Raw genomic sequence first — 17,699 nt, 5'->3', positions numbered from 1 at the left:
GACTAAATCCAGGGTAAAATTACAAGTACATATGTAATCCAAAAATACTTATAAAATTCAACTGTAATAATAATTATTTTGAGTTAAATTTAACTCAGTAATATTCATGCATTCAACAAACATTCGCTGAGTACCAATGTAAACAGAATCAGCCGACTGATGGCTTTGCATCTTGAAGTGAACATGAAAAGTCTGTGAGCCAACCAAGATGAAACAATTCTTACCAATGTCCACAGAAGAGAGAACAAATACATATGCAAACAGTGCAAATCTCTTTATATTTCTGTTACAAACCCTCCAGGTTTGTTTCAACCAAACTTCTTTACTAACATTAAAGTCATTACTGTCTGTCAATAAATGATCATGGAATGATGTCTTTATTTATTTTGTGCATTTTCTAATCCCCTCTACTAGAATACAAGCCCTCAAAGGGCAATGCGATCTTCTGCACATTTCCCCGCTGCATCCCCTGCAGCTAAAAAAGCATTTGACACATGCTAGGCACTCAATAAATTGCTGCTAAACAAATGCATTAATGCATGGATAAATGTGTTTGCATTTCCCCAAATATGTTTGCATTACAGATTTGTAATTTCACACTGAGTTTAGTCAATGTTTTTTAACACACTGACACTTATAATCAAGACTCAGAGTCTTACTTATGCTAACAAATGCTGATTCTTCCTAATATACAGTATTGCTTTTCCCAGCTCTGAATATTAGCTTCTCATTCAATCTTTATGACGTCTATCTCTGAATAAATAAATAGGGTCCCATGTGTAGTGGCATCTATTGTCAAACTGATCACTACAGTTCTGTTTCAATAGGCGCTGGATACAGGATTGGAAACCTTCTGGGAAATAATGAACCACGAGAAGAGCACGCAAATAATTATAGGAGTGGAACCACACTGACAAAGTCTCCATGTGGCTGAAGCCCTTGAAAGGGTCAAGAAAAGGGGGAGGTCAGAAGTGGACGGTGTGGTCAATACATTTGAGTGAGGGGTTTTTGCAATGGTGAATGCCCTTAAAGACCTAATCATAGTTGAATTGGGGTGTTTAAGTCATTTTGGCAACCAGAACTGCAACCCTGTCTCTTGAATAAGATAACTGCTGCTCCAGCAGAACAAAAGAACCATTAATGACACCAACTAACCCGTGTAATTCTCATTTACACCTCTTTATTACCTTCCATATACTCTGTGTGATGCATTACACATTCCATTAATTGCTAACATACACGCAAGTCAAGATCTTTTATTATGCGAGGTCATCAGTCAACGATAACAGAGATATTGATGTATGAGGCTCCTCATCAGAAGTTGAGCAACATTTCCATTCAAGATGATACATGGACCTTTAAAACATACTCAATAATATTGAGTCTCAGTCTTCTGTTGCTTTTCTCTGAATGTGCATTTAGACCTTTACACATCTATCTATCCACCCACCCATTCATTAGACATTCAGCATTAATTTTCTACTTTTAGGGCGAGGATCATGCCTGACTTGTTCACTGTGTATCTCGAAGTCATAGAACAGAGTAGGAGCTCAATAAACTGTTGAGATTAAAAATAAGTGAATGGGGATGTGGTAGGCAGAATTCTAAGAGGGCCCCCATGACCTTCATCCCTGGTGTTACTCCCATGAGGACGTCCCCTTACATGGCAAAGGGAATTTGCAGATGTAATTAAGGCTAATAATCAGTCAACCTTAAGCAGGAAGGTGATCTGGGGGGGCCTAATCTAATCACATGACAACTTTAAAAGCAGAAGTTTTCTATTGGTGAAAATGGAATGGAAAGAGAGTGTCAAAGCACAAGGAGGATTCAAAGCACTTTTATTTTTTTAAAAACAATTTTATTGAGGTATAGTTGACAGATAAAAAGCTGCACAAATTTAATGTGTATAGTTGGAAGAGTTTGGACATTTACAAACACCCATGATACGATCACCACAATCAGTAATCAATAACAGACATATCCAATACCCCCAGAGTTTACTTGTGCCCCTTTTGTTTTTTCTTTTTGCAGAACACGTGTAACATGAGGTCTACCCTCTTAACAAACTTCCAAGTGCACAATATCATATTGATAACGATAACCACTATGTTGTACGACAGATCTCTGAAACTTATTCGTCCAGAAGAACTGAAACTTTATACCCCTGAACAACAACTCCTCATTTCCCACCACCCTGTCTCTAGCAATCACTACTGCAATCTCTGCTTCTGTAAGTTTGACTATTGTAGATACCTCATATAAGTGGAACCATGCGTATTTGTCCTTCCGTGACTGGCTTATTTAATTTAGCTTAACGTCCTCTGGGTTCATCCATGTTGTTGCAAATTTTAGGATATCTTTCTTTTCAAGATTGAATCATATTCGGTTCTATTTGTATACTGATGGAGGGAGCAAACGAGAGGACCAGAGAGTGGTGCCTGGGACTCAAAGTGACCACTGGCTAACAGCCAACAAGAAAACAGCTACAACCACCAGGAACTAAGTTCTGCTGACAGCCAGAATGAGCTCATAAGAGGATTCTTCCCCCAGGGCTCCAGAAAGACCCCAGCCCAGGTAACACCTTGATTTCAACCTGGTAAGACCCTAATCGCAGAATCAAGTTGTGCCCACCCAGACTTCTGATCCACAGAACTGTGAGATAATGCACAGGTGTTGTTTGAAGCCACTAAATTTGTGGTAGTTTGTTGTGCATCATAGATAACACAGGGGAGATTTGGGGAAAATGTTGGATCAGCAACAGCATAATATTGTAATCTCCTGAAATCCTTACATCAAAATAAACACAGCAACTAGACAGCAAAGACATGGACAACATATATTACAAAAGCAGGTAACGAGATATCTCTACAAATCCCAGATTTCAAGTGGGAGGGTGGGGACAAGAGCCCCATGTCCTCAGTGGGTCCGACTCTGCACAGAAGAAGCAGAAAAAAGAAACAGGATGTCTGCAGACTCGAGAATAGGAGAAATTCTCAATAGCCAACGGGAACTCACTGGAAAGCAAAGTGGGCGGGTTGGAGGCAGCAGGCAAGACTGGGCATGCCATGCACTCCAAGAGCCAGTGAGTGCAAGAGGCCAGTGCGAGTTCCGAAAGAGGCAGGGGCTATCTGGCCCCGTGGACCTTTTATGAAAATGAGCCAAAATTCCCTTCCAGGACTGGGCCCCACACTGAGGAGAAACTACTGTGAAGAGAATCAAAATTGAAGGTTCAGATAAAAGTGTGTGTATGTCAGGGGAGGGAGTTGGAATAAGAGGCAGAAAAACCTCAGACAGAAGCCACCACACTTGTGATGTACATGAAAACAACATGAGGAAGCTCTGTGAGATTACAAAAATCATCCTGAACCACGTTTCTTTCTAAAAGTTCAGGAAAACTAATTTCATGTAAAACGAGAATTGAAGTCAGAGCCCTTGCAACATTACAAGAGGAAAAATAGAACCAAGAACCAATAACATTCTTACAGAGATGAAGACACGCCAGAAAGTCAAGCCCACAAAGCAGATCAGAACTGTAGATACTATATTATACAACAAAATTATGCAAGATCTGGAAAGAAAGCAAGAGTCAGAATTAGATAACTCAGAAATGAGGTAAAAGAACACAAGAAATATTTACAAATAAAAGATATTTTAAAAAAAGAAAGCTAAACTAGAAAAAAAATCAAGACTAAAACAATAAATACAAGAATTAGCACAATATATAGTGTTTTAAGATAAATAAAAGTCTTAAAAATGAAATTTTTAAAAATTTAAAAGAGAGCTGGCCCCAGGGCCTAGTGGTTAAGTTCAATGCCCTCTGCTTCAGTGGCCCGGATTCAGTTCCTGGGTGTGGACCTACACCACGGAGGTGACCCACATACAAACCAAAGGAAGATTGGCACAGATTTAGCTCAGGGCAAATCTTCCTCAGGAAAGAAAAAAAATTAAAAAGAAAAAAAAAGAGAAAAATTTCAAGAGAGATGACAAATAGGCAGAGAAGATCCAACAATGGATGGAAAAGAGGCGTCCCTAAAGAAGACAACTAATGCAAGGGAACAGAACAAATAGCAAAATGTATAATTTAAGAAAATTTTCTTGAAATTAAAAAGTATACATTTAAAACTAAATATTGAAAGGGCACACCACATATCTGAGAATAGCAACCTGGAGTGATAATCCCCAAGACATACTCAAATAAAATCTATTGGACTTTAAAGCAAAAGGACTATCATTTGGAGAGTTAGGCAAAAAGAGAAAATTATCTATAAAGGAAAGAAAATTATTATCATCAGACTTTCTGACAGCAACACTATACCAGAAGAAAATAAAGTACCACACTTAAGATATTCAAAGAAAGACAATGTGAGCCAAGGATTTTTATATCCAGCAAAACTGACTTGCAAGTATAAAGGGCACTAGCTGTTATCAACATGCAAGAACTCAGGCAAAAATCAGGATCTTCACAAACTGTAAATTTCAAGTGCTCCCACTTGTGGGGACGAGGGCCATAAGTCCTGGGTGGATCAGACTCTGCAGAAGCAGCAGAGGAAACAAGCAGGGCATCTGACAGACTTGAGAATACAAGAAACTCTGAGCACTTCTTGAAGAATCTACCAGAGAATGAGCTTCAGCCAATCAAGATGACTAGAGGCATCTACAAGAGGATGAGTGGTGGAGATTAACATACAGTTACTTATAGGTTTAACACTAAAGGGGGTTAAAGGGGAGAGTATAGTATGCAATGACCACTTGCTCAGACCATGTGGATATAGTACAACAACCATAAAAAATGGGAGGGGGCATTGAATGGGGAAAATACGTGAAAAATAATGTTAACAGTTTTATAGTAATCATATTGTATACTGTAAAAACCTAAAATTGATAACCAACCAAGTAAATGAGCCCCCCCCCCCCCAGCACACAGATAGTGGTCTTGAAATACCATTTTAAAAGTTGGGGGGTGGAGGAGGCTTCTTCCAGATCTGGGGTAGAAAATGTAGAAGATGAGTTTGGAACATCGTATCATACCGGAAAGCGAAGGACCTCTCAGGGTCATGTCAGAAGGATTCAGGAGCCAACTTGAAAAGGCTCCCACTCGCAGAAATGGAATAATTGGAGCTTCAATAAGATAATAATTGCAATGGATTGAAACTCATCAAATGTCTCCTTATGTTACAACAAAACTCAATGCTATCCTTTGGAGGATGATCAAGAACGAATTTAGTATCCCAAAAACTGATGAAGAAAAAGAATGCAGTATCCATCCTGCCTTTCTGACAGGAATCCCAGGACCTTCTAGGAACTCAAATGGAAGATGAGGCAAAGGATCTTTTTCTAAAAGTATTCCAAATTGTACTTTAAAAAAAGAATTGATTCTATCAAAATATCAACATTTTGCAAGCCACAGTGAATTATCAAACAGAAGTATCACACATCAACAGCTGTGACATCATAGAAAGAGAGAAGGCCAGCCATTCTATGCGTCCTGATGAACACACCACCGCCAGGAGTCTTGCCAGAGAGACTGAACCCAGGTCTGATCAAATCTCTGGATTCAACTGTCAATTTGCAGGAAATACACCAGACACAGGAACATGCTGAGCTGCACTAAAAGGATGCAATTCCAAAATCCAGACCGTCGGCACTTACAGGCTAAATGGCCTGGGTCCTCCACAAATAAACTGCAATGAAAATAAAGGGATGGGGGAACTTGTAGATGAAAAGAGACTTAAAAGACATAGCAAAGAAAAGGAAAAGAAAGGCAAGGCAATTACCACTGTGAAAGTCAAGGTTAGAGGTCAGCAAATTTTCCTGCAATCAACATTTTTTAGGTTTTGACTGCCAGACAGTCTCCGTCATAACTGCTTAACTGTGCCGGTATAGCACAAAACGAGCCTTGGACAATCAGTAAATGAACGGGTGTAGCTGTGTTCCAAAAAAACTTTGTTGACAAAAACAGGTGGCCGACCAATCCCTGGTCAAGATCATGGTTACTTTGGAGGAGAGAGAATGAAATGGGATGGGGACAGAATACACAAAAGGGTTTCTGGGGGGACCAGTAGCGTTCTTTTTCTTGAGCTGAGTGGTTGCTTACTGTAAGGGTGTCCAGCTTATATTAAGACATTAAGCCATACAATTCTTACTTGTGGTTTTCAGTATCTGTTTTCTTTTAAACTAAAATAGTAAAATCAAGTGATTTATGTAGAGAGTGACTAGAGATTCGCTATTCAGTTTTCCTATGAAAGATAACAGTTGCCTTCCCTTTGTGTCATACTTGTCTTTAAAGAAGCCAAGTGAGCCATGTGAATGAATGGTGGCCGAGTGGAACAGTCTGGGTCATGATGTCATTGCCGGGATTTGACTCTAGTTTCACTAGTACTGATAGTGATGGTTAGTTTTGGTGTCATTTGGCTAGGCTACGGTACCCAGAAGTTTGGTCAAACACCAGTCTAAATGTCACTGTGAATTTATCTTTTTGATGTGCTTAACATTGAAATCTGTAGACTTTGAGTAAGGTTGGTTACCCTCCATATGTGGGTGGGCCTCGTCCAATCAGCTGAAGCCCTTAAGAGAAAGAAGACTGAGGGCTACCAAGGAGGACATCTGCCTCCGGAGGGCCTTCCGACTGGAGCTGCAGCATCAACGCTTCCCTGAGTCTCTGGCCTGCCCGCCTGCTCTGCATATTTCAAACTTGACAGCGCCATGATCACATGGATCAATTCCTTAAAATACGCATCCTGTTGGTTCTGTTTCTCTGGAAAACTCTGACTAGTAACACTAAGGTGTAATCTTGAACAAGTTACCCAGCTTCTGTGTTTCGGATGCTTCATTAGTAAAGTGGAACAATAATTGTAGCACATCCAAAAAGAAAGGTAGTTTCTTGCCCAGTGTATTGGGAGAGCTTCCTGAATAGAAGACAAACCTTCCCTGAAGAAGGCCATTTGACTGTTCCCCCCGTTCTGACATGATAAAAGGAGGCCGGGAGGAATAGCAGCCACCTCGTGACCATGAAGATGAAAACCATATGCTGAGCACCGAGGATGAGCAAGAGGGAAGGAGCCTGGGTTCCTCATGTCATCGCTTGGCCATCACACCTGGTTGGGGGAGAAAACTGCTAGGTTGAGCCAGAAAATCACCATGGTTCAACCTAATAAATCTAACCACAACCTTCACCCTTGTAGTCAAGCACAAAACAACAGACAGAACGATGAGCTAACATGTTGTACTTGGAACAGTGCCTAGAACATAGATATTGCTATCATCATTGTTGTGTGCCGTCCCTCCATGCTGGCTGTCCCACCATGGCTCCATGTGGCTGCAGCAACAGCTCCAGATAATGACATCCTCAGCCTCAAAGCCAGAGGAAGGAAAGCGTGTCTCTCCCTCAGGCATCCAACAAAAGTTCTAGTCTTGGATCTCAGTGGCCCTGGGAAATGCTGAGTTCGCTTACAACCATTAGGGTCCAGGCCTGATACTGAGGGTTGGGGTTGGGGTTGCCCAATTTAGCAAATAAAAACACAGGATGCCCAGTGAAATTTGAATTTCAGATAAAGAATGGATTGTTTAGCATAATATGTCCCGTGCAATATTTGGGAGACAGTTGTACTAAAAAATATGCATTGTTTATCTGAAATTCAAATTTCACTGGGCATCCTATATTTTATCTGACAAGCCTAGTTGGGGTCCATCACACCCAAACACTTGAGCTGAGATGTCGTGGGAGCGGTGAGTCATTAAATGAAATTCTGGGGCTATTTTACCAAAAACAGGTGAATGGCTGCTTGGAGGGTAGAAAACACACACACACACTCATCGACATCCTCTCCAGACATCTCATTTTTCAAAATAAAACAACATATAGAAACTGCAAGCTGAATATCTGCAACCCATAGATGCGGGAGGCAGTAGAGATTTGAAAATGCAGGAGGTAAAGCATACAAAAAATTCCTACTCGTACATAAGGTAGTTGTAATCCAAGAACACTAATGTTTATGACAAAAATTTCTATTTCTTTTCCTCCAGTTATTCAATTGCTGGATGAAACCCCCAATAAGACATAAAGGAAATCACAGCAGAGATTATAAAGATTCAGAAAGAATATAATTATATGATAGGTCTGTGTGTGCTGTAAGCTTGCACGGATCTATCTCTTTCTGAAAAATAGATTGCATAAAGAAAATCTCTGATTTCATTGAAAACAATAATTATGTCAGTTATACTAAGAAAAGGATTATAATACTCAGAATTTGGAATACTTGGTAACTCAGAGCTCAGTATTCTGAATATTTGTTGCAAACTGGAATATTCTGCTATGATTTATAGCAGTGTGTACATATATAAATATACATACATATTTTTTTCATTTCTCCTTTGTCTTAGCCTGTGATCCACTTGGATCTAGCAAAAACCCATTGCAGAGACATGATAGGAATTAACAATATTATGTGAGTTTCAATGGTCTTAAATTAGACAGCTCTTAGGATGCTAGGAATCAAGTCCTTTGATTTTATGTAACTGACAACTTCTGCACAGCACTTTAGTCAGGCCGACTCTACAATAATTAACTAAGAACAAAAGGCATCTAGTACTGACATTATTGCAAATATCTATAAGATGTACAGTGAGTTCTCTCCCTTTACAAATTCCACTAACAACCTAAGCATAGCCTCAATTCTCTTGTCCTTTGTGCAAACTCAAGCTTTGTGATAATGAGGGAATTGGATTCAGCTCTTTAAAAGACGTGATATTCCAAAATGGACAAAGGAATTTGAGATATGACGATTGAAAATTGCTTTTATTTTAAAAAGAACAAAATGGGAAATCTGTTTTTTAAAGACACCGGCATTGAATGAGGAACGTTGCATTCGTTCATTCATTCATTTTCCATTCATTCATCCAGTGTTAATTGAGCACCTACCTTATGCCAGGCACTAAGCACTGGTAACACAGGAGGATAGAGGGCATACTGTCCCCCGTTCTAGGAAGAGACTGTCCCCATCAGGACCATCAGGGATGCTCTGCCGCCAAATCCATGAGGTCTTCATAGGTTTTCGTCTCTTGTCCACTGAGAAATGCTAAGAGGAGCTCATTGTAGTGAGATGGAGATTTTTTTTGCCTTTATTGTCCAAAGAATAGTAAATGTTCCCTTTTTGTCTGCAACACTCTGTTACGTGAGGCACAGATGAACACTTTTTAGATTTTATTAGTGATACATTTCTTTTTTATCAATGCATACCTTTTGTTTGGGCTTTCCATTTCCTTCTACAATAGATTTTTAGGTTTGTTAAGATAGAGGTAGAGAAAAAAGACAAGTGAAAAATAACGGAGGGGGCACCTGGATGGGCAACATTGTGAGTGAAACAGTGTTGTATGTAATTCTGGACACCCCCGGAGCAATCTTGCCTGCCCCAATTCCTCGTGGTTTGTCTGCTTGGGGCTGAGATTCCTTTCATTTGGGACAAAATCACAAAATCCTTTGGCAGATATTGCAAAGTAAGATATAAGAGAAATACTCCTGGGAGAAAGAACACATCGCTTACACTTAGACAAAAGCATAGAAGTGGAGGACAGGAGGCTTTCTGACATTTAGCTGGGGTCGGGGGCCCACTGGAGACCTGAAAAGTGTCGGGAAGGGGTTAAAGGGCAAGGACAAGTGGTGGGCGGGGCTACACTGAACTTCATGGACCTCTCCCTCCCTGGTTTTGTGTGCTGAGCTAGAAGCAGTATCGGCACTGAGGCACTGAGTGTGTGTATGGGGGGTGGAGGGGCTGCGACCATATAGAGATGTTCAGATCAACAAAAAGAAACTAGAACACTCTTGGTTCTTTACAGAGAGCAAAGTGCTGTACACGCTTCGTCCAGTCTTCCAAATTTGAAAACCCTGAGGTGGAGTGGTCACAACCGTCATTGTACGTTTTAAGACATGTATGCTCAGAGTCATTAAGTAACTTGCCCAAAGTCATTCAGCAACTCAAATCTGTCTTCTAATTACCTATTCTGTCCTCTTTTCTATCTAGGTTCTGTCTTCAGAACCACAGCAAGAAAAGATAGAAAAATATTGAAAATAGAAATGGAATGTTCCTTATAATTCTTCCTCCAATGATCACTATTGTTAACTTTTAGTATATTTTTGTCAAGAGCTTTCACTGGGGTAATAAAAGAAAACTTGATAGACAGACAGACAACTCAACTTTAGGACATAGTATTTTTTTTCTTTTTCTTTCTTTTTTCTTTTTAAATGTAACTAGATTTGTATTCAGGGTATCCTTCTATGCCCTCAGTTCAGCTGCACCTCATTTTGGGGTTTCAGCTACAGAATATCTCAGTCTACAGTGTACAATCACCCAATGAGCCACTCTTGTTGAAGGGCATTTAGGGGTTTTTAGATTTTTTCTATTCAACCAACAATGTGGTGACCATCCTCGTGTGTATCTCTTTTCACATTTGTATAAGTATTTCTGTAAAATTCATTTCAAACAGTGGATGTGCTAGATGGGAACATAGGATCACTTTTCATTTTTGTCTTGATGCATACTGCCCATTTATAACACAACAAGTGTGAACTGCGTGAGCCAGCAACAACTTGAAAGGATATTTTTAAATGAAATAAAATATAAGGAAATAACATTCAAAAAGGACAAAAACAATAGTAAGTGGCACTTATCTAACACTCTACACTTTGCAAAATACATCCAATACTTCCAAATGAATCTTCTCATTGGATATGATTCGTGAAGGGATTCCTCCTGAACCCTGGGGCCCAAAATGAAGTAGGCGGCCATGGTATATGCTGAGCTCCATAAGGGTGAAATTTGTGTCATGTATCAGGTCTTACGCCCTGCTCTGTCTACAGCAAAACAATTATGCTAATGACCAGGTTCTTTGTAACTTTGGGGGGAAATTATGAGACCTTACATATATAAAACAGCAGGTTGCTCTGACTGGCAGCATTTTGGTGGGGGTGTGTGTGCCTGAGCCATATTCAGTGGTTCAAAGGCTCAAGTCTTTGAACTCCAGTTAATCTGCCAAAACCCAAGTTGCATTAGAAAGACATGACAAAATTTGCATTATAGGCATCACTCAAGAATGATAAATCATCAAACTGAATCAATGTGGATAATTAGGTTGTTTGTATTTGTGTGTTTGGTGGATTTTTTTTTCTCCGTATCACTTCTTTTTTTTTAAATTTTGACTCTTCCCCCAGTTGGTCCATCCTCTACATTTAAAGGAATCTGATTAATCTAATTTAATTTAGGGAATACTGTAGCTCTTTGATACTCTAGAGTGGTCCACTGGCCAGCGATCGCTGGCATTCACTGAGAGCCTGTTAGAAATGCAGCATCTCAGGGCTCCACCCCAGACTTCCTGAATCAAAATCTGCGTTTCAAAAAGCTCCGGGTGATTCACGTGCACATTAAATTTTGAAAAGCACTGCTGAAAACCTTTCCTCCATCCGTCCAAGGCAGAAAATTGATTTTTTAAAAATAACAATAACAAAATAAAGAACAAAAGCACAGATAGGACCTGTACTAACCTGCACCAGCAAGGACAGAGCAGGAGGGAGGAAGGGAGAAAGGGAGAGAGGAAAGAAAAGAATAAAAGGGATAATTATCTAGCAATCTGGAAATAGAGCCCTTATTTCAAAGAACACTGTGAAAATACCCTTTTCCCACTCTCATTTTAAGCACCGGTGTTTCGTATTTCTTAGGAAAAGGGGCTAAAAGCCAGAGCCCCATATATTTTGTATAGGTGAGATTTTAATATGCCACCGAACCCCCGGTGCCTAATGAAAGCCTTTTAAGTAAATCTCATGAAGCTCTAATCTCGCAGAGGCTCCCATGTTCTTCTCTGCTGTTCTTATTTAATTTTTAATAAGAACAATTCCACGCAGCTCGAAAAGAAGGTTCAATTAAGAAATATTCCTACCAGGCATCTTTGAAATCTTGCAGCATTCTCTTCCTTCTGCTTCCTGATGACCCTCAATTTGCTTGTGTCGAGCGGTTTGTGGGAAGGAGGGGAACAATTGAAGCTTGTTTTTTAATTGCAAGTTCGATTTCACACTGTTCTTGATGAGATGGCAAGACCGATTTTCAAAGACAGAAACTCAACTCCTGTGTCTGCTGCCAGAAGGCTACAGTGGAATATCTTAGTATTGTATTTTGAGATTTCAAGAGGCATCTTTGATCTGAATCCTTAGGCATTAGATGTCCTTGAAGTTATATCGAGGTCATGAGAAATAATTTTAAAAGAAACAATTGTTTCTGAATCACAGAACCCCAATCACAAGTATTTTAAGGTAATATAAACTTCACTTCCTTCTAATGCCGTATGGTTTATAACAGAAGAAATATTGCCTAGTTCTTCCTAGTAAAATTTATCTTGTATTAATCTTTTCTTTCTAAAGACTAGTTTCCGGAGATGTAAATCTAGCCACGAACTTTTACTATATGCTCATAATTTTCAGCTGAGAATTCATGTTTACATGTATATTTGCATATCTATCCATCAGAACGCTTACATGCATGTACATAATGTATGTGTATGTAACAACGACGACAAATGGTGCTGCCCATGTTGGTTAATATCAAAACAAAGGGATAATATATAATGTACAAAGTTATGTACTTATTATTTTTATTTGTAATCCATCCACTACCTAAAGTGTAAGGAAGCTTACTAAACTAAGCATAATATTAATGGGACAATTACATATAGAATCATGAGGGAAAAAAACAGTTCAAATAGCAATAAGACAGAGACAGCCATCAATATACATTACGGCTAGAGGTATGCTGATCTTTGAATTTAACTTTGCCTATTCTTACGGCAAAAACAAAAAAGAAAACAGATTGAACTATATGTTCATCATAGGAGAAAATGTAGAAATGTACCAGAAGTAAGTTCTTCATGGCCCCAAAGAAATTTTCACATGGATGTATATTTTGGGGACCTCTAGCAACCTAATAGACAATATCTCCAAATATGGCCATACTAAAGACAAAATACAGGAATATGGATTTCTACAGTCTTTATACTAATTCCTCAGAGAGGAGATTTCTGCAGGTAGGTGAGATAGTGCTGTCCAAAGTATGTCACAGGGGCAGATGTCAGCATTCTTGCAGTAGACATGGTGCAGAGTGTCACATGTCCCTTTCAAATACAAGGCATTCCTAGCAAATTCATCAAGGCTATTCTCAATGTAACTAAACTGCTCATATTCCCTTTGACTTCGCCAGAAACTCAAAGTCTTTAGAAACCAAACATTTCAAAGTAAGGATTAACATTCTGCCATGAAAATTTAAGAGCTTGAAAGTTTATTCAACGCAGCCACAAATCATCTTTTTAAAAAATAAGTTAAATAAGTTATAATTTATGTAACATAGAATTTACCCTATTTCAATGGTTTTTAGTAAATTTACCAAGTTGTGCAACCGTTAGCTTAATCCAACAGTAGAATATTTCATCGCCCCAAAAAGATCCCCCACGCACATTTACAGTTCTTCCCTTTTCCATACTCAACTCTAGGAAATCACTAAACTACTTTCTGTCTCATTAGATTTGCCTTTCTGGTTATTCCATATACATGGAATCACACAGCATATGGTCTTTTGTGTCTGCCTTCTTTCACTTACCATGATGGTTTTGCGATTCATTCCAGTCATGGTGTGTATCGGGACTTACTTCCTTTTTATTGCTCAGTAGTATTCCACTGTGTGGATGTGCCACATTGTATCCATCCATTTACCAGCTGTCAGACCTTTGGATTGTTTCTCATTTCAGGCACAAAGAAGCTTACCCATCTGAAAGGGAGATGCACAGATGCTAGAGATGGGGCCCGTATTTTGCTCGAAAAGCAGTTCTGATTGGTTCAAGCACATGGACAAACAAGAAGCATCGAAGGGCCCCAGTTTCCAGAGTCATGTGACATCCAAAAGATAAATTAGGAACAAGTTTTGCCAAATCATAAAATAATTTTCTACACGCCCCTCTTTTTCCTTCTTTCCTTCGGCTAATTTTTAACAATTACAAGAGCTAACTTACTGAAAGCTTACAATATTTGAGACTTCTTATAATTTTGCGTGTATTATATCATTTAATTTCACAATAACCCTATGACATTCGTATTATTTTTGCCTCTTTTTCAGTAAATGAGGGAATTGAGCCCTTTGGCAATCAATAACTCAAGATCCTGCAGCTAGGAGCAAGTGATCAGAGGACTCAGCACCTCACCATCCGACTCTGAGCCTGTGTGCGTAACCGCCAGATCACACTGCCTCTTCACAGCTCAGTGCAGACCTCCCTTCCCCAGGGACAGTCCCTTCCTGATCTCCTGGACAGCTCAGAGACTTGACAACTGTCGCTTAGAACTCTGGGTTTCTTCACGGCACTCACTGTCTGGGAAACTGACATTTAATGTCCATATTTCCTTCTAGTCTGTAGGTCCCATGAGGACAGGGGACTGGACTTAGCCATTTTCTTCTCTCTTATACCTGAGCCCCCACCCGATCTTGGGCCTATTATAGGCATTCAACAAACATGTGTTTTAAGTAAAGGAGTCATTTTTTGTATTGGGATAACTTCCCAAAGTTCATGCCAGAGTAAGTTTGCTAGTTGCCAAGCACTTCCAAAAAATGGTACAATATTAAACTTTAGTTACATCATTTAGTACTGGAGTATACTTGCCAAATACAAAAATTTTTATTTCAGTGCATTCAAAGCAGAGCCCTTTGAAGTGAATTAATCAATGGGTTTGTTTCCTTCAATGGGTTTGAGATACTAAAACCGTGTCATAACCCTAAGAGAGGATGCTGTCTTTCTTGGTTATCAGTTAGGAAAGCTTTTGCCTGCAAGTTACAGAAAGCTGCCTGATAGTGGCTTAAGAAACAGGACATCATTTTTTTACAGAACAAAAATTCGGCAACAGGTCATCGGGCCAGCGCCATGCGGACAATGTCATCAGAGACCCAGATTCCTTCTACGTTTTCCGTCTCCCACCAGCATCCCGGGTGCCATGGTGATAAATGGCTCCTACAGCTCTTAATATGTAATGAATGACAGAGACCCAGACGGGAAGAAACCAGAGAAGGCAGATGGGATGTCATGCATTTGGAAGTTCTCCCAGAACCATCCTATATATCATTCACTCATTTAACATACATTCCCTGAGCAACTCTTATGTGCCACACACTGATCTAAGCCCTAGGACAGAGCAGGGATTAAAGCAGACAAAGTCTTTCTGCTCTCATGGAGGTTATCTTCTTGATGGTCCCAAGCAGCTCACATTTCTGAAAGCTGACTATGGTATAGGCAAGGATTTTTCAGTTTTGTACTATTGACATTCTGGCGCACATCCTTCTTTGTTGTGGGTCTGTCCTGTACATTGTAGAATGTTTAGCAGCATCTTTGATCTCTACCCACTACATGCTGGGAGCATCTGCCCTCCACCCCCACCCCAGTTGTGACAATCAAGAACGTCTCCGGACATTGCCACATGTCCCCTGGGAGGCAGACTCACCTCAGGTGAGAACTACTGGTCTGGGCATTTTTCGAAGTTTGTCACATGTGTTAGTTCATCTCATCACAACAAGTCCATGAGGTAGGCACCATTATTATCCCCATTTTAGAGATTTAAAAGAAATCTTAGCCACTGAGGTGTTAAGTAAAACGTCCAAGGTCATAAAGTTGGCACCAGAGCCCAACTTCTTGTCCAGTCCACCCCACTCCACTGCCTCTCCTGGGAGAGGGGAGCATCATGGCCCCCTTACTGCTTGGAAGGCAGGGGCAGCGATGTCATGGCTGGCTGATCCTAATCCCAACCCATTGTCTTCATATACTAAATGAGTAGATCCATGTTACTGGCTTAGAACAGGGCCTGGCACATAGTAAGAAATACTTAAGTTATAGCTCTTATACTCATTATTATGGCCTAGGTCTGAGCACATTGCCACCCAAAACAAAACTAAGGTTTATGAGCAAGAGAGATGCTTGGGCTGGATGTCATGACAAAATGACAAATAATGGCACATTATATAATAGCATATAACAGTGTCAGCAACATCCTGTTTCGTAAAGCTGGGGGATCAATTTCATGTAAAAGCTCTACTAAGATATTGAAATATAAGTAAAATAGAAAGGAAGTTAAGACATAGCCTTCTCTTATATCACTTCAAACTGGAAACCCATCCATCATCAGAACTTAACTGCTCACCGTGAGTTTAGAAGTGATAATATGTTACAGGCTTTAAGAAACGTTAAAAGCCTGTGCTTTATTCAGAGAACATTCAGCTTATTCCATCTATTGCTTCTGCGCATGAAGTAAAAAACCAATGAGACAATCATGAAGCAGATACTGACAGATGCCATCCATAACCACTTTCCCACTAGACAGAGGACTGGTAACTGAAAACTGTGCCCAAACCAGCTTATTATCCATAAAAATGTATAAGAATTTATTTATTCATTTAACAAATATATATTTATATACATATATAGAGAGAGAAATGAATACATATTTTGAGGTTACAATCTGGGTCAGACACAGTTCAAGATACTGAGGATGCAGAGGTGGGAAATCGCACAAAATTGCCTGCCCTCAGGGAGTTTAGGTTCTAGTAACGAGAGATAGAAAATGAACGAGCTAAGTATGGTACCGTCAGGATTGGAACTCGGGACAGTAAGATTCCATTACATTCGTCTTCCTTTCTTAAACAGCTTTGTTCAATGGAAACAAAGGTTTAGATGAGGTTGATGAGGCTGGAAAAATGCTACAGACAACGTCAAATCCAAGAATGCTGATGAATACCTCATTTTATAGAAAAGAAAAAATCCCAGAGAAAGTGCGTGCCTTGCCCAAGGTCACACCCCGTATTCACCAGGAATCTTTCTGATACCAGAAAACAAAACAAATGAAAATACTCAATTCAAAGTCACTTAAACCAAAAAGGGGTAAAGTTCATTCCTATACTTGGCATGTCCAATGGGTAAATCTGGACTGTAGGTGAGGTTAGATCCAGGACTTCAGATCCTATTGTTGAGACACTGACTGTTTGTCCATCTCTTGATTCTAGTTTCCTCCCTGTTGGCTTCATTCTCATTAAGACTCACTCTGCAAGTTTACAAAAATGACCACCGGCAGCTTGAGACTTACATGCTACCAGGTGGTATAACATAGTCTCGGAGAGCTCCACCGAGCCCTCCCGCCATACCACAGCTCCCCGCTTCCACACTGGCCAGAGGTCCTGGATATGCTTCTAGAAAAGGGATGAGGTCTTGGAAGTAGGTTAAGGATTGAAAAAGTAATATTTGTATTCTTTAATCAACAAATCATTATGAATGGTCACTTATTGATAAGTAACTTGGCTGCCTAAGTAATACGGATGTACTTAAAGGAACTTAAAAGGACATTTTCTTTTACTTGATGAGAAAATCAATTTTTAAAATAATCAAAGGCAAAGATTTCTTAGATACAACAGCAAAAGCACAATCTACAAAGGAAAAAAACTGATAAATTTGCTTTGATCAAAATTAAGCAAGATGTTGTTAGGAGAATTAAAAGACAAGCCTTTGACATGGAGAAAATATTTGCAAACCACATATCTGTTAAAAGACTTACATAGCGATTACATAAAGAATTACAGAACTACATAAAGAATACAAAAAGAATTACAGATTACATCAAAAATACTCAGAACTCAATAGTC

The sequence above is a fragment of the Equus przewalskii genome, chromosome 21, assembly GCF_037783145.1.
Source record: "Equus przewalskii isolate Varuska chromosome 21, EquPr2, whole genome shotgun sequence".
Lineage (NCBI taxonomy): Eukaryota > Metazoa > Chordata > Mammalia > Perissodactyla > Equidae > Equus > Equus przewalskii.
This window is presented reverse-complemented; position numbering follows the sequence as displayed.